The sequence below is a fragment of the Lepidochelys olivacea genome, assembly GCF_965140295.1.
Source record: "Lepidochelys olivacea isolate rLepOli2 genome assembly, chromosome: 8".
NCBI classification, from domain to species: domain Eukaryota; kingdom Metazoa; phylum Chordata; order Testudines; family Cheloniidae; genus Lepidochelys; species Lepidochelys olivacea.
In genome coordinates this window covers 80,534,321-80,555,540 of record NC_140418.1, presented here as the reverse complement: position 1 = coordinate 80,555,540, position 21,220 = coordinate 80,534,321, and the positions used below count along the sequence as shown (strand labels likewise).

At 38.2% G+C, this 21,220-nt stretch overlaps 1 long non-coding RNA gene across 1 annotated transcript in view; it reads right to left on the bottom strand.

Annotated features, from left to right (window-relative positions):
* Positions 1-21,220, bottom strand: part of LOC311525307 — a 66,340-nt gene that overhangs the window by 19,996 nt on the left and 25,124 nt on the right. The window contains exon 2 of the long non-coding RNA XR_014712746.1: positions 12,671-12,795. This is a non-coding gene — a long non-coding RNA (uncharacterized lncRNA). The remainder of the gene's footprint in view (positions 1-12,670; positions 12,796-21,220) is intronic.

The following is a 21,220-nucleotide window of genomic DNA, read 5'->3' as shown; positions in this document are numbered from 1 at the left end:
TAGTTATCTCATCAGTCTCTATAAATAAACAGAATAGGTTAAGCATAAATCAGGTTTAAATTATTCCACACCGCACAGACACATGCATAGAGACACCTCATCCTGCTTTGCTATAAAGAAGTAAGTTGGCTATTCTTGAATTTTTTCACGTATCTGAACTCCCGTCACAGGACCACTAGTAACCCATTCAACATCCTAATTGTTCTCCCCTGTCTTCAAGATGACAAGCTATTTCTAAATGGGCTTTTCTTATTATTATGAATCACCTCTCCTTCCTCCACTGCTGTTCCTCCTCCTCCTCGGATGCCATGGAAGATTAAAGCCCATTTTTCATGCATTGTTGTGTTAGCATCCACAACATTTGACTAGCTCAACCCTGCCACAGTGACTCAGGCAGAAGGTGATTGCATTTCACTGTAGAAGATTAATTTCATTTTAACACAGATGTGATTTAACTGGTTGAAAATGTAAAAATAAATTGTTTTTATTTATAGTAAACAGGAACAATTATATGTAGATACCTGATCTGTGGAATTTTCACTCACATAGATATTGTTGAATTTCCCTGGCAAATCTTTAAAATATATATATATATAAAAATAAATGAATTTTTGGGAAGTTTGCAGAGTCACTGGCACGAATACATACTGCAATGTTAATTACTGGAATAGTATGTAAAATATCATGTTCAAAGTGCAAAATCAGTGACAGTGCCCGTCTGTGAGTTTCCAAGTGGCTGGGGAAAAAAACCTCCTATTTGAAAAGTATCTTTACTTAGTGAAACTGAAAAGGGGAGGTGACAAAATGAAAATTTAGTCTATAGTACCATGTGGCCTTATTCCTTTTTTAAAAAAAAAACAAAACAAAAAAAACAAAAAAACCCACCACACTTGTGTTCTACTTCCAAATCACTTGGAAGGAAAAAATATACAAGTATCTTTTTAAAAAAGGGTCACAAAAACTATAATTAGATATTTAAAATCAAAACCATGTTGTCTGGTTCATAACTTAGTTTTGTGCCCTGATCCTGCAAAGCATTTAAGTAGATGAATATCATCATCCACCTGGCTAGACCTATTGACCTAAACAAGGCTACCGGTATGACTGGAAGTACTCACACACTTACAGGTCTGCAGGATCAGCCCCCCTGCTATTTCTCTTTTTTTTTTACAGCTTTTTTTCTTGAGGTTGAAGGTAAGAGGAGGATTGGGGAAGTCAGGGAAATTATTTTATAATATTCCTAATAAAAGGTTTAAGGATCAACTAAAATACAAGTCTAGCAGAAGCAAGCCTCAATTGCAAGATTAGCAAATTTACCAGAAGCAGATTTCAGAGGGGTAGCCGTGTTAGTCCGTATCCTCATTGTTTTAACAGAAGCAGAGTGATGGTCACAAACATAGCAGCAATTAAGAAGGGGTCAGTTACCAAACTCTGCCCACAGATATGCATGTGCAACTGTTGCTGAAATCAATGGAAGTTGAGCACAAATATCAGAGGAAAGAATTGGCCCAATAGTTTAGCTATCACCAACACAAAGGCACAGTGCTGCTAAAAGGAGGTATGGCTGCAGACACAACAGCATCCACACCAAGGACAGATGCAGTAAGATCTTTTGCTCTTACCCAGGCAAACTAGCCTCTGGCTCTTGGCTCCATCTTACAGAGCACCATAACCATCTCTTACCTTCTCTTAGTAGGCCACTGTGGCTGCTAATGATGTTATTACTAATTTCAGCAGTAATGCCACATTGGGATCTGCTAGCATATACCCCCACATCTATGCTGAATCCCATTAACTTCAATGTGACTCAGCAAAGGTTCAGGGGGTCTGTGCTAACAGGTCCTGATGCAGCATCAGGACATTATTTAGTAGAGAAATGAGAGTTAATTGCAGAATCACGTTATCCATCAGCTGTATGTTGCCCTAGGTAACTGACACATTGCTAGCCTGTAGCTAGTGACTAATTTGGGCAGCTTTGTTTGTTTGAGTCCTCTCAGTTTATTTTTCTGCTTCACATCACTTGTTTATTTTGATTTGAAAAAAATGTTTTGTGGAAATGAGTAGGCAGCAGGTATCTCCCAGCTGATAAACTGCAGCTTCAGGTCTGGTTAGTAGATATTTGGTTTTACAGAGAACTGCCTTTTTTAAGGAAACAAAAAAAAGTACTTTTTTGGTGAAAATGTTCACAGACTATCTCTAGTTTTACATGAGATGAGGGAAGATTTGTCCTCTGAATTATTTGTGTGACTGTTCTATTTTGATTTGCTTAGATGTCATTATATAAAAGAAGAAAATCCTAGCTCAGTGATCTCTTTTTCTCTAACTAGGTACTTATACAGCTTCCATCTCCATAAGCTACAAGTGTCTCTAAGTATTTATGGATTTATCTTCACAACAGCCTTGTGCAACAGGGAAGTATTATCATCTCCATCTGACAGATGGGGAACTGAAGCAGAGTGGTTAAGTGAGTTATCTAGGAACACCCAGCAATCTGTGGCAGACCCAGGAGTTTAACTTGGTTCCCTTGAGTCCCACTGCCATAACCCTCCTCCCTGGAAGTCAATAAACTCCTAATTTTCATCTTCTCAAAGGATAACAGAAATGAGGTGGGGAGTATAGATATTCAGATCTCATATGCACATCAGTGCAACCCCCGATTGGCTGCAGTTGAGCTCAGTGAAAACAATTCACCTCTCCAAAAGTGAGTAGTTTTCTTCTGGATCTCGAATACTATAATAATAATTAATAATGCTTAGCTCTTATACAAGGCTATACAAGAGGGGTCTTGAGGAAAAAAATATGTGAGCATGTAACATTAATTTTGGCATTTCCCAAATTTTGGGTGCTTGACCTTAATAATGTTCTTTTAACATTTGGTGTGTGCGTCTGAGTGATGGTATTGGAGTTATGTCAATTTCCCCCTGTTAGAATAGGAAATAAAATGATAAGTTTAGCAACAAATTTAAGTGGAGACTACTACACACTGAGTACCTGTGTAGATGAATACCAAGATTTAGCATTCCTTGGAGTCAACATGGACATTGCTGGTCTTGGATCAATGAATCTGGAGAGTCACCTCAAGAGAACTTTATATCTGATTATTATATAGCTTGACGACTATTTATAACACAGTGTGGCAAAGCACAACAGCAGGTTCTTGTCTCAAGAGAGAATGTCTTATATCACAAAGGAGGTAGGCAGAAGATCCAGCTGCCACCTTCTTGGATGCTATGGCTCAGTCTCATAAAAGATGCAGCCACAATTTCCAGGTTTCTTGCATTTATGTCCCATGTTGCACTAAAGTAATTAGGGAAGCAAACGATTATATTTCTCCTTTGGCTGTCATCTTCTTCCTTAGTCCCCAGGAAAGATTATTAGTCTCCTGATTTTCCTAAGCTTGTTATGAGGAATGGGTGCATTTGCTATTATGTGGATTCAGCAGATGGTTGTATTCAATGGTCCTAATATTTAGATCACTGAATCCAAATGTTACCTAATCCCATTAACAACTGTTACACCTTCTCTCCATCTCAATACAATGTGTCAGGAGCCTTCCCTCCAGTGCCCTCTTTCCCCAAAGGGGTCTGCTTTTTACTTTTACTAGCTTTCTGGGTGAGAAGTGACAGCCTCAGGCTCTACAGAGGGAAATTAATTGGCAGGCCTCATATCTTCTATCTTAGATGTATGGGTCCAAGAAGTAAAACCACTACATCCCAGGCTCTGTGAAAGTATTTTCAAGGTATAGGATGTTTGCCTAGCTCAATCCTGCTGTCTGGCTGAGAAACACAGCTACCCTTTAGAGTAGGTCAATGTTTCAACAAATATATTATGGGAGTCCTCCATTCCTAGCGATTATGCAACAATGACTGGATGAAGAAATAGGGCACCATGCTTGATACTATGGTTCACCCTTGTGCAGCATTGGTGCTTTGTCATTTCTTCTGCAATTTTTTGCATTAATAAATACTGTCTTCCTCTCTGCTAATTCTTTTTCTCTCCTGCTATAGTATAGCAGGATAGTCTAAAATCCCACTTCCACATAATCAATCCCCTTTTCCTATACCCAAGTGAACTAGTAGTGTTTCAGGTAATACTACCTTTATGTGTTACATGTTAATTTCATGCATTTCATTACATTTTGCAAAATGGTACAGTTTACCAAATTTTACATGCAGATTGTAATGCTACATTTTCCTTTAAAAAGAAAAGAAAATGGGTAAGTTTTTTGGTGCAAAAATTGCAAACAGGAAAGAGATGTTTGGGCTTGCCTCTGATCATCTTATAATTACAAAATTACTCTGCTCTTATCTGTACTGACTTTTTAACTAAACAGATGGAGAAGTTGGGTAAAATAGTATCCACAATACTCAATTCCTACAAATGTGTACAGGCTTGATCCTACAAGGTGCTCAGACCCCAATCCAGCAAAGCACATAAGCACAAGCTTAGTTTAAGTGCACAAGTAATCTAATTAAAGTCAATGGAACTACTCTGGTGCCTAAGGTTAAATACATATTTATGTTCTTTGCTGATGGGGGTCAGCTTACTCTGCACCTTGCAGGATCAAATCATAACTGAGCATCATATTTATGGGGTGTGCAATGAGGGTCTCAATGTTATTTCCAGTGTGAATGCTTTTGGTTTCCAATCCATAAATTCTTTTTCTTAACCACATGTACAATTATTCAGTCACCTTTCATTTCCTCACATCAGGGCTGTATCCTGTACAGTTTCAAAAGGGGACAGAGAGTGCTGAAAAATGGGGCAGGCTGCTATATTAGATACATATGCACATCAAAAATACACAAGAATGTGGGGACGGGTAAGAAAGAAAATAAAAAAAAACATGTTCTTACAATCCCAGGACAAGAGTTGCTCTCTCCCAAAGACAATGTACCATACATGTGTTATTTATATGCCACCATTTTAACAAGTCGTCAGTGAAAAACATCTTGTTACCATAGTAACTGGCACATTGCATGCTATCTCTGAGACTACTACATTACCAAACGAGGCTCACACCAATGAGTCATATTTCAACAAAGGTGAAAGAACCGTGTGCACACTCGTCTGTGTATTCAATGTTTCTGTTATTTTTAAGCTTGAAAAGGAAAACTGTGCTACTGTTCATTGATTTGTTGCTCTGGCAGAGATGTCCATATCATCTCATCACAGTGGCACTTTACTTGGTTACTTCTCATAGGGTGTCATTTTATTGGGGCTATCCCGCTCCCAATTGTTAGAGAAGGAAAAGACTCTTTAGGACATTCCATCTCTGTGCCAATTCAGAATTGGTTCTTCTGGTATATATTCTAGAATACTGTCCAATTTACTTCACCTCTCTCCACCAATTATGGCAATTCCACTGCTTCCTTTGAGAGACAATTCTCACAGCTTAATACAGGTCACTCTCAGTGATGTTTAGCCTAAATGATTACTGCCTCCATTTCATTCCATTGGTCCATGATGAGCATCCCAGAAACTGGTGATGAACATGCAGTAGATGTCTAGATTGATAATCACTAACTCCCACTGTGTACAGTCCTAAACATTTCCTCTCCAACCTTGGTATTTATGGCTGCCAATTAATATTTGAAGAGTATGTTCTTTCTTATTCAGAACTTGGTAAAGAAAAATAAATAAACAAACAGAACAAAAAGGGAGACTGAAATTTTGCATTGGGAATGGCCACAATGAAACATACTATATCATGAACTTGAGGAACTGGTAGATGAAAAAAGAGCATGACAAGATGATGCTGTACCTTGCAATGGTAGATATGTTGCGTATGCTCACCTCAGTGAGAGTATCAAGAGAGTGCAGCCGAGGCCCTGTGTATAATGCAATTATGCCGCCTAATAAATGACTGCAAATTCCCCATTCACAAATGAGTAATGTTGCAACAAAACCAAAGCTTCCACTAAAAAGAAATGAAGATACTCTCAGTTCACATCTTGAAGGTTAAGAAATGCAGTGATGCCTGTCTGAGTCTGCAGACAGCACATACCAACAGCTTTGAGAGCAATGAGCCACCCCATTCATTTTAGTGGGGGTATTAATGCTGAAGTCTAGCTATGAACATTTAAATGTCAGCACTGTTAGCTACACTGCTGATCAAATTAGCAGAAACATCCAACTGCCATGCTTATATCAGTACATTATAGTTGGAGATAGTGGTAGATACTGGGGCAGGTAGTTACTGTAAACATTTGTGGGGTTAGAGAATGAGGATTATAAAATCCTATTGCCCCAAATTGAAAGACACCTTCTGTCCAGTGCAAAATGAGAAAGGAAAGAGATACATCCACTCCTCAGTACAAAAACCCTTAACTGCCTCCAAGCTGCTAAAAACCAAACCCACCTCCTGCGACTCCCTGGTATCAAAAGCCCTGATGTCATCTAACCATTTGTCAAAACTTCCAGCTTCTCCTTTCAACTTCTACATTGTAATTATGCCCTAATATGGACAAAACCATGCAGCATTTTGAGAATTTGAGGGCAGAGTAAAATCAAATGAGTTTATTATCCAATTTAAATAGAGAACAGCGGGGTTACTATAGTGACTTCACTGGGGCATAGGGCCATTGTTGGAGAACCGCTGGAGAGTAAGTACCACATTCATCCCAGGTCTTGGCTTCAGAATTTATGTCTAATGAGTAACACAGAACATTGAGCCTTGAACAGTAGCATCCTGCATCCTTAGTGATGGGAAGGGAACTTACTAAACCAACCTTTTAATTGACTAGAAACTCTGGAAACCCCTAAAGCCACTTACACACACTACACAGCTTACTGCTTCTGCCTCCCCGCTAAGAATCATGAGCATTCATGCAGTATTTTCCTCTTACTCATGAAATTGGCATTGAAAAAAACAATGGATTTCTCACACCAGACGGAAATGAGATCAGCCTCACGACAGATACCAGGAACCTTAGATTCCCACCCTCAGCAACTTACCTCAGCCCTGACATGATGTTCCTGTTTATAATATCAAGTATAAGCACTAACAGTGGGAGTCAGCATATCTGCATAGTCTAGGGCATGCTGTTGTTCACATAAAGTTTTCTCTTATCTAGGTTGGAGAGAACCTCCTGTTAATTGTCCCAGCATGTCATTTGACGGTCTGTTATTCAATCAAAATATATAGGCCTTGACAGAATAGCTTAATGTCACAAAGTTAATGTGCCCCAGGCCATATAACATATTTTTATTACTAAGTTTCAGACAGAGGAAAGAACTGTGAAAAAGTAAAAAGCAAAATGTTTACAACTTGCCAAGTTTGAAAAAAGGCAAGGCTGAGATAATTGGGTCAGACCAGTACAGATGATGAACTGGTTCTAACCTAAACCAGTGCCCCAAACTCACACAGAACTGAAACACAACCTTTGACATTTTTAAAAGTTTAGATATTTTAGAAGTATTTTAAAGTGTTGTATTCCTCTGAACTTCCCAGGTTAGGCTGCCAGTTTTATGCTTTTTTGTTAATGCCACGTTACTGCCAATTTACCTCTTTATTGCTTCATGTTCTTTCTTTGGTCCTTTTTTTGTAGGTCTTACCATGAATCTTCCCTTTCGCTTAGCTATTGAAAAAAATTAAATGAGTTGCTCTTCTGAAGAAATAATTTTGCAAGCACCAGTGACATGTTCCATTGACACTTAACACCCTAAAACTGCCTTGGTGTGCCACACCAAGGACCCAATCCTGCTTCCTTTGAAGTCAACAGAAAAACTCTCAAGGATTCCTGAAGGATACGGATCGGGCCCTTTGTATTAATGGATCTGGCAATTTGGGGAAACGAATAGGTCAGAAAGAATTGGACACCAATTACTTTGGTTTTGGTTTCTTTACATTTTCAAATTGCTCTACCAGGTGCAGGAGCAAAGTGGTAAGAGATGGCAAGTGAGAGACCAACATTTTCTATAGCTTAACCTGCTCCTGAAAGAGTCCTTTCTACACAGAATGCACAAAGTGGATGGGGAGGAGATTGCATTTTGTTGTTGTTTGTTTTGGAAGGTTTCCAATAACCTCTAGCAAATTATCTGGAGAATGCTGCGGAGCTTTACCCCCATTCTCAATTTTAACATGCTAAAAAGTGCCTAATCCCATAAAGCCTGTGAGCAGTTCTGCTAATTTCAGTTCTTAAAGTAAAGCCTGTGGTTAACTGTTTGCCAGATCAGGGTGTAAATATGAATTTTTGTAACTAACTTTAGGCACCCAAATTTTAAAATGTTGTCCTTCGTTCATTTTACGAGAGGTGCGTGTATGGGGGTCGGGGGGTACCTTCAACTTGCCAAAACTTGCGGAAACAGCATTGGGTAAATTATGTGCACAACAACACTTATTTATACTTCAACCATTCTATGGTGTTGCCCAGGTTTTAACCCTATTTTTCCCGGTGTCAATCACAATTGTGTCTGTTTCAGACAAAAAGTAAGGAAGAAAGGCTAAACACGAAAGTGATTTTCCTAGCAAAGACAGACATGTGAAAGCTTTCAGTGCTTCCTTCTCTACTTCTGTGCGTTGTTAATGGTTTGAATAGCGTGGGTAGTGGAAACAGATGCTATCAGATCTACATTTTTGGCGGAGGATAAAGCAGCAAAGGCTAACATATTCATGCTGTTTGCAAACTGACATGTACCAAAGTTCATCTTTACAACATACACATGGGCAGGGCAGAAAATGTCCAGCTCTTGGTGATATTAAATGATACAGTTAATGTCTCCATGTACTTTTTTATTTTTGAGAAGAAAAAATATTACTTAATCTTTTCAGTTCTCTGCTTGATATAGGATACACACCTAGGTAGCTGTTTGGGTTTTTTGCTCCCAGAAAAGCTAAATTGGGCTTACCAAGTGCTTTGGGATCCTCAGAGAGAAGGTACTTTATAAGTGTAAATTTCTTTTATTGTTACTATACAACATTCACTATATCCAGAGGGCCTTCTAGGATATACTGCAATAAAAGACCTAGAGCACGGCCACAGCTGGCCCGGGTCAGCTGACTGGGGCTCACAGGGCTTGGGCTGTGGGGCTAAAAATTGCAGTACAGACATCTAGGCTTGGGACCTGGGTTCTGAAACCCTATGAAACAGAAGGGCCACAGAGCCCAGACTCCAGCAGGAACTCTACACTGAGATTTTTAGTCCCACAACATGTACCCCCAAGCCTGAGTCAGCTGACCTGGGCTCTGAGACTCAGTGTTGTGGGTTTTCTATTGCAGTGTAGATGTACCCCATAGCCCAGTCCCACAGACCTGGGTTTAGTGTGCAGTATAGATATGCCCTTCCAGGCTGAGGTGCAGTGTAAAGCTCCTGGACTGCAATGCAGAGACTGAGCCATAGCATATAATGCATTATAGCCAAGGGCCTCAGAATGCTTTGCCAACACTCACTGCAAACACCCTGTGTGGTAGGTAAAAACCATAAATATTTTACAGATGGTTGCTCTAAGCTACAGAGATATTAAACTGCATTCAAAATGTTCTATGAAGGGAGAGTGGGGATACTTGATCAAAATGGGATATAATAAACACTGTTCGCCTCCCCCCGTTATCTCTGCAGGCAGATCCTGGCTCCAGTGCAGAGCCTCACTTCAATGGAACTCCATTGGTGACTATGGAAAATTGTCTCTGGATTGTAAAAATCTACTTGAAAAAAATCCACAACTGAATAGGCACTGGTTATACTTGACCACACCATGCCTTTGCTCTGTACTGCAGAGGCAGCTGGAATACAAACCCTGTTCCTAGAATTGTGCTGTCATTACTGATGGCATCATCGATGAGATTAATAAACAAGTCAAAGCAATGCTGGCTTGTGATCTGTGAAAAACATGGAAAAAAATCAGTATTTACCTTTTCTGGGGGAAAGGAGAACGCTGAGAGGGGGATGTTATTTTGCATCTGCTAAGAAGGTATGACCCATAACAGACAGTTAAAAGCAAAAATAAAAGTGAGCAAGAAATACTTGAGAGCATTTCTTTGACAGTATTGCAAGAACATGATGATCTCTGTGATAGCTGTGTTTAAAAACAAACAAAAAAACCCACCCCAAACCAGAGGTGATGCATAACGGGAGCATGTGGGGGGAGTCGAGTGCCCCTCTAGATTGGCCTGCCCGGGGCAGGGAGAGAGAAGGGCACCATTCTCTCTGGCAGCTGGACAGGAAGCGGGATGGAGCTGCTTCTGCCAGAGAGAGCCTGGCTGGGAGGCAGCAGTGGCCTGCTCCCTGCCCAGGCTTGGCAACCGAGGACAAAAATAAAATCGTCCCTTTTTATGAAAAATTCCTGATTTCTTATGTGCTCATAATATAACATTTCATACTGCACCTGTGAGAACAGGAGTTCAAGATTTTTAAAGGTTTCAGAGGAGCAGCCGTGTTAGTCTGTGTTCGCAGAAAGAACAGGAGGACTTGTGGCACCTGAGAGACGAACCAATTTATCTGAGCATGAGCTTTCCTGAGCTTCATGCATCCGATGAAGGGAGCTGTAGCTCACGAAAGCTCATGCTCAAATAAATTGGTTCGTCTCAAAGGTGCCACTAGTACTGTTGTTCTTTTTAAGATTTTTAAAATAATTGCACATACCTTGTAGTCAAACCTGCCTGGAGCCAGACTAACATTCAAAGGTACAGCGAGCACTAGTGGGGAACTCTGAGGGCTTATTTACTTGGTTGGGTAATGCGCTCTGTGGCCATATGATCTGTAAAGTGCACAAACATGTTACACATAAATTGCTCTGTTTAGATCCTGCTGGTGTGCACTAACGGTTCTCTAATGCACTTTAACATAGCGCTGTTTCAAACAGCGCTACAATAAAGCACACCAACAAGATCCATATGGAGCAATTAATAAGCGACATATTATGCACTCCCACAGAGAGCACTATCCCACCATATAAACAAGCCCCGACTCTCAATTGCATACGTTTTAGTATTAAAATGTCTAGAACAAAAGTTTCCCCCATTTTCATTCATGGTACAATTTCCATTCAGAAGAGCCTGGGGATTTTTACAGAGACTTTATATGATCCAAAGAGATTTAAATTTTGAGACTCTTCGCAAGAAAATGCATCCAGATTCTGTTAAATTTTTAAATGTATTTTAACACAATAAATTATCAGCATTCAATATTCTATTTTCTTTTAAAATCTTCACTGAATTGCCAGGAAAATAAAGCTATATACTACTGGGTGCTCAGTTAAAATTACCTAAATCTCAGAATGACCATTAAAGTAATATATCGTATCTCCTTATTTTCCTTAGGGTGAATAATAATGGTCCAATAGTGAGGGAGAGTTGTGGAGTCTGTGAGCACTATGGTACTGTTAATTAGTGAGCTGGTTTTGACAGGCAGTTACTATGGCAGTTACATGGCTGAAGTTGCTCTATTTTGCTTTTTCAAAGAAAGTTGTTTTGGTAAGAGGAGTGTCTAAAAAAGGTACAGCCAGGCTGGAAAAGATGGGGAAATATAAGAAGATCATTTTTTCTTAGGATTACATGTACCATAGCTAATGCTGCTTATTCCATCTGTATGCTTGAGGCAATAAGCCCTACCAGTAAACCTTTCACCTCTCACATTTTCTATTCAAAGACTGTCAAGACAGATGGCAGTAAATGCCATCTTTATTGAATCGTGATCCTTAGTACTTTACCAGAAATAAGCAAGTATTAATCAAAGTACAAAGGTTTGCAAAAGGTAGAGCTGTGAAAGCTTTGGGAGAAAACAGCATAGTGGGCATAATTTTTAACAAAAATTAAAATACAGGGGATCAGAAAGCTCACCCGACTTTGTACAGGGCATTCCCAGCTTCTTGGCTTACTTTCAGAACATTCTGCCTCGTGTGCTCTGGCCATGTCCAGGCCTTTAGATGGCTGCTTTCCTTGGTGAAGGCACTTTAAAAAAATGGAGACTAAACTACTACTTCTCAAAAATGGATCGTTTGGGACCCTTGTGGATTTTTATCTTTCTTGACCCTCGTTGTGTTCTCACTGGCTCACTGTCATCCAAATTTTCTGCATCTGCTGTTCCTCATCAAAGCATAGTCCTGCTTTCTTAAATGCACGGTGGAGATGGTACACCAATACAAACTTTTCCTCATGTATTCAGCATAGTGCTAGAATGAGTGCATCCAGTTTGAACCTTGCCTGGCTGAAATCATGAACTGGTATATTGTTTGTTGAGCCTACAGAGTACAGTCTAGAGTTTTAATCCCTTAGCTTGGTAAAGCTCTAGAAATCAGCAGAAGCTTAACAATATTTACTGTTTAACAATTATCTATTGAATCACTCTGTGCCTTATATTTAAGTTACCTAAACTCACCCTTTCTCCAATTTAAATGTGTTTATAATGTGGCAGTAATACAGCTAAAAAGCAAAGAGGAATTTGTGATGTATCCACAGATTTGTGTGCCAACCCCCAGAATACACTGCTACATCACAGTTAGCCCAAAGCACACTGACAGTAGAGCCCTAGGTGCAGAGTGAAAGGCCTGGCTAGGTCTGTGTGTGAGGGAGATTTGTGGATGACTTTCTCCACTATTAACTTACACCACATAAAGAATGCGGCTTAAATACTAATAGACAGGTAATTTGTTCATACACCCTTACCTAGACTCCAAAGAAGGCAATCAACTTTGAGGAAGAAGCTGAAATTTAAAAATTCTGTTTGGTTACCTTGAAGCCAAAAAACTGTGTGCATATACTGCAGATGAAAGCAGTTTCTTCAGTGAAATCCCACTAGGTGTTTTTCCGATGAGCAGTTCTCATTTCACAAGTGCATTCTACCACGCAGGCGAGACCTGCCAGGAGGAACAGCATGTTTGGAACATAAATGTTGTTTAATTAATATTGCTTACAAATATCCATTTTATTAACATCTTTATGGCCAGCCCCAGGCTTTGCAAAACAGTGTGGCAGAAAAGTGGTTAAATAAAAGTTTTCACTAGCTAGGTGTAGTCTCTGCTGTGAAAACTTCCCCCAAAAAACAAAGCACAGACAATTTATCATTAGTCATAAAATATATTAAGAAACCCCAGAGCGAGGACTTCCCCAGCATCCTAAACTTGGCTCCTTTTTGCAAGGCACTGCAAATAAAGCCCATAACAACAGGATTCATAATATGGGAATAATTATTTACATTATAGTACTGCTCTGGGGTGAAACACTCTCTTTGCAGAGAATCAACACAAGGTTTACACAACACTTCAGTGCACAGGACCCCAGATAAATAATTTTAAACATACTTGGTCTATCTCCTAATTATGGTCTATTACCTTAAACATCTTCCTTTCCCTCACTTTAAAACTATTACTGTGCTGATATTCCTCTTCTTCCCCATCTGGCGCCTAATATCACTTTTGCACAGGCTGGTACTAACAGTTGGTCTGTCTACCTAGAAATGTATATTGTTTCCATCACAGATTCTCAGCACTAGGCTTGCATTCTTTGTTGTTACTCCTGGCTTCTCCCTGTCCCCACTTCCCCCCACCTTTCTTTGTGACACTTGCCTAGCATACTGGCATGTATAGGAATTGTGGCTTGGTTCAGCAAAGTACTTAAGCACATGCTTAAGTTCCACTGAAATCAGTGGGTAAGTGCCTGACTGAAATGAGGCCTAAAGAAATAAATGGCATGTACCCTAAAATCACTTACTTTACATTTTGTTGCCAAATGCACAGACCAAAATAGCCCTGATGCAGCTAACCTGCTCTAAAAGATAATATATATTTTGATTTGTCTTCTCTCTAACATGTATTATATGAAGTACTTGACATACGGAATTGGATACATGGAACAGAACAGTGTTAGGCTATTGGCTTTAAAAACAATGCATATTTAACTGATCAGTCAAAGTGGCATTGTTATACTTTTGTGTATACATAATATATAGGTAAACTTATTGTACAATGCAGATATGTGGATTAACTTTAAGAGGCACAAATACAGACCTGTCATACAAATCAGATTGTGTCCTATAAAAATAAAGTTGCACCTATTTATGCCAAATGTGAATTTGATCCAGAAGATAAAAGTCCTTGCAAAATTTAGCACTTACAATTCAGAGGTGCAGTAGCTGCTTATTGAAGGTTTAGTCTTTCCCAGAACATGTCTGATGTAGAGTAAATACTACATATGCATGCAGCTAGGTGCATTGTTTGTTTGTGTCCCATTTTGTGTGTGTCCCACTATGCATATCAAAAGTGTAACTGAGTTCAGAATTTGACCCCTCACCTGGACATTAGATAGCTCCCTCAGGTATTCCCATTTTTAATTGTAGCATTGCATGATGGGACAAAGAAGAAAAAAGCAATCAGGGCATCAACAAGGTGGTTTGGGATTGCACTTTCTCCCCTCTCCCCGTTTAACTCCTGGGTTCTTTATTATTCATTATATAGTAGAAGAGCTCTGATGCACAATAATGTAAATACAATATTTACAGTACACTGAAAAATCTCTTATGGTTACCACCATCTGTGTCTTTTTGGACAGAAGAGAATTTCTAGATTTCTGAAATAAAGCCCTAAATCCATTATATTGTTCCTATTGAAAAGTAAAGGCTGATTGCTAAGAACAACTGTAACAGTGTTTTAGTGAATGACAAGTCCCCCCCGCCCTCCCCCACATTAGTCATTAGTGGTCAGAAAAAAAATGAGCTCTCCCAATATATTTCTCCATGTATATTCTAAACAATTTTCTTGCTATTTGACCCATATAATTTTTGAAAATATGCTGAGCACTGGCAAGTTTGACAAAGGTTCAGTAACACAGACTGCTCTCTAGCTCCGTGTCTGATACAGTCCTAGATTCAAATAGTTGGTAATTTACATCCAAAGATGTAAAATAAACAAGGCATGAGGCATTCATGTTAGAAGTGCTACTCCTGCAAAACGATGAATAACTTATTCACCAGCATCAACAGTAATTTCATCTAGATTGCAGTCATTGCGTTGTAGGCACTGAAAGGATATTAAATAAAATATGACTGCTGCCTTTGTTATAAGCCATACCTCTCACTCTTTGAAATGGAAAACAATGGTACAAAAATAAAAGTAAAGATGGAACAAAATGATCAAAATTAGCTTTGCCATTCTAGGAGATACACAAAACTGTTTAGGAGTCCATTAAAATGCTTTAAATAAAAAGTATTCTTAGTTTTGGGAAATAGAAGTAGACAGCATTACTCTTTAGAAGGAATGAATTACATTTCTCTTGCAAAACGTTAGCTCACACGGAGTGAAATACACTAGACATGAGTCTCATGCTGGAGATTCATAAACATTGCTTACATCAGATCAGTTTCAAAATACATTTAAGACTCTAAATTAAAAGTCAAAGGGGGGGGGAAGTAGAGAAAAGGATAAAGATTGGACATGTAATATCTTACTAACCCATAGTTCCATTTGGTGTTAATGCATATATGAGTTTGGTGCTTATACAGGGAACTTCAAATAACATTGGAGTATTATTAGATTGATAACCACCTCAGATACCAGCAGGTCGCTCATAAATACTTAAACATATGCAGATTAGCTGGGAGAAGATAGTCTTCATTTGTGGTCCTAGGTCATACTAATGTGATTTTTTCTTTCAAACAGAACTAAATAGATGTGTCAGAAGGAGTAAAATTCTTAATGGAAGAGAACACAAATAGTTTCTAACCTGCTGCTAAGGTTAGAAATGTCACGGATTGTTGTCATTATCATGGAAAGGAGGGTTCGTCATCATTTCAAATGCATTTCCATATCCACAGGTAGTCAGATAAGTGACCATTACCACACGTACCAAAAGGACAAACAGATGGGATACAGATCATTCATTTTTGCCTGTCTTTTATGCTTCAACTGTTTTCAAAGTAGTTTGCAGTCTTGTATTCACATTATGATGGGAGTGGTTCTTTGAAAAGGAAAACATTTATGCACCGCAGGTGAAGAATTGTGTCTCTTTGTAATAAATGAAGAGAGAAATGTCACTTTCTCTAAATTTAGAGAACTTAATTGAGAAACTCTTGGGTCTTCAAGCCAGTGCCTAAAAAAGTCTGGACTCCTTAATGAAGAGAATTCAGTCTTGGGAAGGATTCAAGAGCATAATGAGTGGGTAGTTGATTGTAAAACCTTTGATGATAATATTTATCTCAATATTATTTTTTTAAAATTAAGCTGACAAATAGAAGGAACTAAAATATCAGAAATCATCAGAGATGGTGATATGAGTTAGTGTAATATATTTCTTTATATTTATAAAAATGTCAGATTGTATCACAGCATCAGTCATGGTCCCTGACATGATCAAGGCAACCTGACCTGATGCATCTTCTGAAATATTTGAAAGAAATTCCATAGCTTTGAGTAAATCACAGCTTTTGAAAACTTGTTGAAAGCCTTTGAAAATGTTGGTCCGTTTTTTAGCCACACTTTGTTCAAAACATTTTGCAGGTACTTAGTGGAATGTGTATGTACAATCCCTTCCTAGACTATGGGGAAATTATATTTGAAAGTACTCTAAAGCTTAGCTGAATCATTTGTTTCATTGCTTCTCTAGTTAAAAATGTGCAGAGCTGTGAAGTCTGTGTTTTGTACAGGATAGACAGATGTCTAGAACTGTTCCTGTTAGTGGAAAGGCAAATCATTCTCTGGGAAAACAGACAACTGAGTTCCGTGTAGTTTGATTTCCACGTGTTGACTCACAAGAGTAACTGCAATACACAGTTGTGAATTTTTGGGTGAGGGTGGCACAGGAATGGGAGAGGTCCCAATCCTGCAAAAACATAGACATGTTTAACTTTATGCACTGTGAGCACTCAGTGGGACTGTTCTCCATATGTAAAGTTAAGCACATGTATATGTCTTTACAGGCTTGGGGGCTAGGTTTGTGTTATATTTCAGTCATTTTAATATGTATAAATTTGCTCAAGATAGTAAAAATGAAAAAACTTGTCATCCCCGGCTAAGACTAATATTATACGCCGACTGCTTTCATTCCAATAATAGTCCTAATTAGGAATGATAGTTTTCATATCATTTAAAAACTGGTCACCTGGGATATTCATCATGTTGTAGAAGGCCAGTGCAAGAATTTCTGGACTGTATTACTATTTATCTAGGTTTTTAAGGTCACCCATCAGCATCAGATCCACATGGAAACAGCACGTGAAAGGTATGTGGTCGAGGAATCACACAGAGATGCTTCTGATGGATGTGTACTGTTTGCGTGGAAGGCAGTAATGGAGCAGGCAGGGAAAGATTCACTTTTACACCGGTTAACTAGCCCAAACACAAAGAAGAAGTGGCTTTAAGGAGCTACTGTTGCAGGGCACTGCCCCAGGAAAAGTTTCTATTTAGATCTCCAAAATTAGAAGTTGGCTTTTGCCGTGAAGTATACGTATTTCCTTAGTTTGTTTGAGTGACTATTTATATTAACGTCCTCATAGAGTCTACCACAAAAGTTAGATACTACATCATATGCGTGTATATGCTGCTAATCAGACACTTCACAGAATGTACATGTCACTGAAAATCCATGTATGTGAGATCATTTTACACGGATTCTGTAGACACATTACATTTTTTAAAATAAGCTAGTCTTGACATGGAAACTTTTTCCTGACTGTTGCTTTCAGTGGTACTTAAGTTGCAACTGGGCTGCTTATCATGTCCGAATCCGAATCCTTATTAGTATACAGTAGTGTAGTTAAATTGGAAGCATTATTATAGCTTTTGTGGTAGGCAGTGCCACGGTTAGGCATTACAAACCCCTGTTTTCATTTATTATCTGGTGAAGGGAATAAAATATTCTTTTTGGTTGTCACTTTCAATACTTAGTTTCAGCAAACAGGTGCTTTTGTTTTAATTTGGGGGAAATTTCCTCTCTATTTGAGTAATAGAAAAGCAAAAAAATATACTGTTCCAGCTTCCCTTCAATGCATCATCCTCCCTTATTCTTGCTTTCTCTTTTAATGTTGTGTATATGTGTATATATTTCACTAATTACACAAATATACAGAGAAGAATGAGTTTATGCAACAGACAAAGAACCTAGCAAGGTAGAGGGGTAAAAAAAATGAAAGTTTTAAGGGGACAAGAGTACAACAAGAACTACATTATTATGCCAAGGAATTTGTTTAATCCCCACAAATGGAGAAACTACTTTAAAATTCAAGGTTTGATATAGAATCTTGACAGACTCGCCTCTGTAGCCACCTGTATAGTGCCTCTATACAAGAAGAAAATATTGCTATCCTATTTTCTTTGCTTAAACTCTTCTGTTTCACCCATTGCATAAAGAGGTTGAAAGCTCTGCTAAAACATTATAATGGCCTCTAATGTACTGTCCTTTTCTGTTTTCCCTATCACCAAGTTTATTTAATAAAAAGTGATTGTATGTTATTCATGCAAAACACATCTCTGTTGCATGGCATTGCTTTTTGTTATTTTCATTTAATAGCTTTAAATTGGGATTTAAGTTAAATGGCTCTCCACCTTGACCCCCATTTTGTTGTGATCTGTAGGTGACAGAGGCTGTGTCAGAGTTGCGTCCAGGGCATTATGCTAATGACTCCAGGGTTTACCATAGTAAACAAAATTGTGCTTTAATGTAGGTATGCTGATTATGCATTACTGTTCTTTAACTATTCACAGTAAGGAGTTTTGTGATAATCAATGTTTTCTAAGTGCAGAGGCAGCATAGCTGGTATGAGACAGCTTAAAATTTTCCATGCAATGTTCATTACCCCTTTTCATGTGTTTAAAATATATATATATATATTTTGTATACTTAACACAGAAGTAGAACAAATGGCTAAAATGATTGAAAATCTAAATCTCAAGACTCTGAAATCGCTGCTTTTTTCCTAAATAGTGCAATTCAATGTAGATATACTTAAAAATAAGTATCACAATGGAAAGCATTGCCATTTGCAACCATACAGACTGAATTAGAATGCTAAAATCTGCTAAAGCCATTTCTATTCTACTCAAGGCCTGCTTGGTGCTATTGTTCCAGCTCCTTAAACAGAAATCAAAGACCTTGCTTTAACATAGTGGTTTGTGGAGCTAGAATCACTCCTCATAAAAATAAAAATTGTTGTTTAGAGCTTTAGCTTTCCTTTGGAAAAAAATCATCATCTCTAGCACCAATTTACAATTACTTCACAATTCCAGTTGCTGCACCTACGCAAACAGGATTGTAGCCTATCCTCTTTCCCTTTTCACCCTGTTAGTTTGTTTCATTCTCTTGGTGCATTTGTCTTAAACAAAACTATAAGATCTTTGGTGGCAGAGACTGGTACTTAGTATATATCTATACAGTGCTTAGCGCAATGGAGTCCTGATCAGGTTGGGAACTCTTTGTTATTACAAATAAATAAGAATGATAATAGGAGGTTAGATCATTACACTAATGAAAAAAGTGTATTATTTTACACTGCAGCAAAAAATATCTATAATGAGGCCAAATACATTACCGAACATGCATTCTACAAAGCAACAGTTTAAAATCATGATCAATACAGGTTTCAGAGTAGCAGCCGTGCTAGTCTGTATCCGCAAAAAGAAAAGGAGTACTTGTGGCAACTTAGAGACGAACAAATACAGTTACTTTCTACAAACTGGCATCAGTAGGATGTTTTTAAACTGCAGACAATTATTTTGAAATGTGCTTAGGGTCAAGCAAATGACTTTTAAAATGGCATCTTGCTAGTGCACATACTTTCCTGGGTCTTCGAGTCCTTATCTGTTTAATTTACCAACAAAAGCAAGTTTTTTTCCCCCTTGTGTCAGCACTGCAGAGGTGGTATAGCCATGGAAGAAGAGCAGGCTCTTCTGTCTTCTGCACCACCAATAATATTGCCAGTTACATTCAATTTCCAACGCCTTTCTATTGAAATGCAAACCAGAGAGACTTCTCAGCTAGATTGGAATTATGTTGATCTTTCAGAACTGGCAACCAGAAAAAAATACCTTGTTTTCACTCTTGAATTGAGAAATAAAATATTGAGGTAGTTGATCAAAAACAAGAAAGAAAAATGAAATGTAGTTATTACATTTGCTCTTATGACTAACCAAACTAGAAGCCTCTTGCCCTTCACAGAAGTCCTTGGCTTTTCCAGATAAACAGCCATTGGGAAGATTTGTTTATACAATTCCTCTTAATTTTCCATTTTGCTGATATGCCAAAAAAAAAAATCACAATGGAGAACACGGCTGTTTGCAGCCAATGTGTTCCACCCTCTCTGTGTTCTTCTCCTGGTGAGTGTTAGCGCGTGTAATATTCAGCACAATATATGGGAAATCCATTCATCTGCAGAAAGCCATCGTATTTGGAGGAGGTGAGATGATGTTCCATTTTTGCACTGTGAGATTATACTAAAGCTGGATGAAAAACAAAAAATTATTTTACATTTGCTAATTTTGAATGTTTTCAATGCAATGATCTTAAAATGGGGTCACTTTTTCCCCTCAAAAATTGTGCATGATTTTTCTAAATAAATAAATAAAGGCACTACGTTTTTGTTGAAAGACAAAATTTAACCAATATTGACAATTCGTCACAAAAGGATAATTTAATAAAAAGCCATTTTTGATTGAAAACACATTTAAATAAAAAATTTCTAATAGCTCTGAATCATGCCTAGCCTTAAGAATTGCAAAAAAAAGCTTTAAATTAAGAAATTAATATGAAGTGAACTACACCTTGCAAAATTAGGGGGTTTTGAGTGTTGACTTGTTTTATAGTCATTTGGAAGATCCTATCTCATATTTTACCTTTGATATAACATTGTATGTATTCCTATCATTTTAACAGATATTCACTGTAGAGATCTGACCACAATGAATTCATGAGGAGGGCAAATGCACCATGTTTCTGTACTACTGGATCATCACCAGCATCCTTTATCAATCCAGAACGGGGAAAAGGCTTACTTCAGATGTTCCTAATTTTTTCTGTGCTGCTGTCATCCAGGTAGTCCCAAGAAACATTCTTATCTAATCCATTTAGTCATCTCTCTTCTTCTATGCTATTTCCCTCTTCTTGTTTACCATTGTTTTACAGTGTCCTGGGTTTTCTTGCCACATTCTGCTCACTGTCCTTTTTATTTTTGATGGTTTTCACCATGTCCAGAGCTTTCACTTTTTTTCATATCTAACTCTTTCAGTTCATGTGTCATTTTATTCCCAGCATACACACTTCAAAGGTCCTTTGGGCCATTTTTAACCTTTTTTCAGCTTT